General features: G+C 40.6%; 1 long non-coding RNA gene across 1 annotated transcript; it reads left to right on the plus strand.

Moving 5' to 3' along the window:
- The first annotated feature begins 523 nt into the window (after positions 1–523).
- LOC134298673 (uncharacterized) lies at positions 524–1619 on the plus strand. The gene is made up of 2 exons (XR_010005781.1): positions 524–1039; positions 1126–1619. It is a non-coding gene; the product is annotated as an uncharacterized LOC134298673 (long non-coding RNA).
- The last annotated feature ends 1504 nt before the right edge of the window (positions 1620–3123 follow it).

Here is a 3123-nt window from a genome sequence, read left to right on the forward strand (position 1 = left end):
AAATTATTTTAAAATTACCTTTAGATTGTATGAAATGTAAGAGAATTTTCTGTTTAGACTAGAACCTCATCTCCACACAGCCATATAACCCAGAACATCAAGGTAGAAAATCCCATGATATCTGTTTTGAACTGGGTTATCTGAGTCCACACTGCCATATAATCCAGTTCAATGTGGATTTTATACAGCTGTGTGGAAGGGGCCATAGAAAGTAATACTGTGATCACTAAGAGTTGTCTAAAGGCATCAAATAGTTGCCATATGTAAAGCCGCCTTGAGTCCCCTTCGGGCTAGAAAAGGGCGGGATATAAATAAAGTAGATAAATAAATAAGAGCCAGCATGGATTTCCACTAAAATGGGTCATTTCTCATTATGGATCTACACTGCCCTATATCCCAGAATCTGATCCCAGATTATCTGTTTATCCCAGATTATCTGACAGTGTAGACTCATATAATCCAACTCAAAGCTGATAATCTGGGATCAGATCCTGGGATATTGTTATGATTGAGCCCCATGGCTCTGCTTCTGGCAGACGTGGACGTAAGACTCCTCGAGAGTCAGATACTCTCGAGGAGCGAGAAAGAAAGAGGCTGCGAGATATCTTTGCAGAACCGTCTGACGAAGAGTCTTTTAAGGGGTTCACGGAGAGAATGGAGGAAGAGCTGGTTAGCTCGGAAGAGGATGAGATGGATTGGACTCGGGTAAGGGAGGAGTTGGGTGCCACTGGCAATAATGGGATGGAAGATGAATGGGGACCTTCAGGATTAGACCCATGGACAAGCTGGAGGGATGGGACGGGATCCACAGCTGGGGATGCTGTGGGGCGTAGTCAGAGGTGTTCCAGCTCTGATGAGGAAAGTGATGAGGAAACGCCCGGGTTAAGGAGGGCAGCTGATAGTGATGAGGATTTGTAACTGGCATAAAATGAGGCTTGGGAGCAATTGCAAATTGCGTTGGGCAAGGTAATCTGGACGAACGCTTGGGATCTGTGTGGGACGCTTTCCTGAAGACTGGTGTGTTTTCGTGTGCTGATACGTAAGTTGTTTTGGAATTTGGGTTCAGACGGCGGGAGGAATTGTGTGGGCTTTTGTTTGTGCAAAACCTCTGCTTAATCTCAATAGCTTTGACCTTCCGTCGTCTTCTTGACGGACGCCATCTGCTACTCTGGATTTACGGACTGAAAACTGACTACGGGCTCGCTTTCTCCTATTGGACTTGGAAAACTGCAAACGTCTGATTCTGCCTCTCGACCTTCGGAACGAATTGGGACTACGCTACTGCTTCAATCCTTGGCTGTTGAGTTTGTATTGGAAATTTGCCTTGCTGTGTGAAGGAGTGACTCCTAGTTACTCAAAACATAGTGCTGGCAGCAGAGAATTATCTGCTGCCAATTAGTTGCATTCTTTTGAACTCTTTGTTTCCCAGCTTCTGTTTGTTTTTTCCCAGGCTGAAGCAAGCTGTTTTGATTTTACCCGGATTAAACTCCGGTTTAATCCGGTTTATCTTTTGAACGTTTTTTCTTGCCCCTTTTTGTTTTTAAAGGCTAAGTTGCCTTGCCCTTGTCTTTTACGGGCATTTTGAGTTCTGTAAATCCAATAAACTCTGTTATCTTTGATCTTGTGGCGTTCTGTCCTTGACAGATATAGGGCAGTATAGAAAAGGACTCAATCACTCTTCCTCCCTCCTACCATCTCTCTCTCCCTTCCCCCTTGAATCTCTCTCAATCTTTCTTGTGAAATTTAAACTTTGTAGATCAGGGAAATGTTGCAGATATAATGCAACTTGAGTTCCAAAAAGCTTTTAATGAAGTTCTCTATGACATTCTTGCAGACAAGCTGATAAAATGTGAGCTACACAATATTACTATTACGTGGACTGGTTGCAGGTTAATGGACTAAGCCCAAAGAGTGTTCAATAAAATGTCCTCGTCATCCTAGAAAGAAGGTATAAATGGGTTTCGAGGGTTCTGCTCAACACATTTATCTGTTCAATATATTTGTAGACTCAGATTAAGGATTAGAGGAGATTCTCATCAAATTTGCAGACAATACCAAACTGGAAGCAATATGAAATGCCAAAATACAGAACGAGGATTTAAGATGTCCTTATCAGAATGGGAGAATTTGCTCAAAATCAACAACATGAATATCAACAGGGATATTGTAAAAAAAATTAGATTAGGCAGGAAAATTCAGATACACAAATATAGAATGGTTAATATCTAGTTTGGCAACAGTATATATGAAATGAGTCTACGAATTTTAATCGAATACAGCCTTGGGTTCAGTCTGTTTCAAAGGCAGTAAGTGTCTTTATGAACACTGCAATCATCCCGAGAGGGCCTCTATCTGTCTCACCACCCTCTCAAGCTTGATTAGTGGGAACAAGGAAAATGTCTTTTCGATGGCTGCTCCCAGACTCTGGAGTTCCCTCTCTAGAGAGACCAGGATGGTCCCATCTCTGCTTGCATTTCATAGACAAGTGAAAAGGTTCATCTGCTATCAAGCATTAATGGACTGATGAGTGGTGGCCTTCTGGAGACAATATGATTGAGATTTTGAGTGGGTGTGGAGTTTTAATGCATTCAAATATTTTAATGTTTTACTATTATAATTATATAAATGGTATGATTGTTTTTAATATTTATATTTTAATGTATTCATATTGTTTTGATTAGCATTGTTTTGTATTTATTGTTATTTGTCTTGAATCCCTAGATCAGAACAAAGGCTGGATAAGAATGAAATAAATAAATAAATCAACAATGTGATTCAGCAGCAGCAAAAAAAATTGTAGCATGTATTAGCATTAGGAGTGTGTAGGTATTCCTTTTGCCTTGGGAAGTTCGGAAAGATCAGCTAATTCAGCACTTGGAACAGCCAAAACTGATTGGGGAGGTCATGAATTGCCAAATCTTTTGGCTAATGGGATCTGAGCAGTGTGATCGAGGTGACCACCCTCCCCCCCAGGACTTTGTAAAAGATAGTTCAAAAATCAAGACTTTATGTTCTATATTCCATATATTTATAGTAGAAGGTGATTGAGACTTTTTACTGGAGTTTACTGTGGATTATCCCTGCACTCTGAGGCAAGAGATAACAACTTCATGAATTGTAAAA

This window comes from Anolis carolinensis, chromosome 4 (genome assembly GCF_035594765.1).
Source record: "Anolis carolinensis isolate JA03-04 chromosome 4, rAnoCar3.1.pri, whole genome shotgun sequence".
NCBI lineage: Eukaryota > Metazoa > Chordata > Lepidosauria > Squamata > Dactyloidae > Anolis > Anolis carolinensis.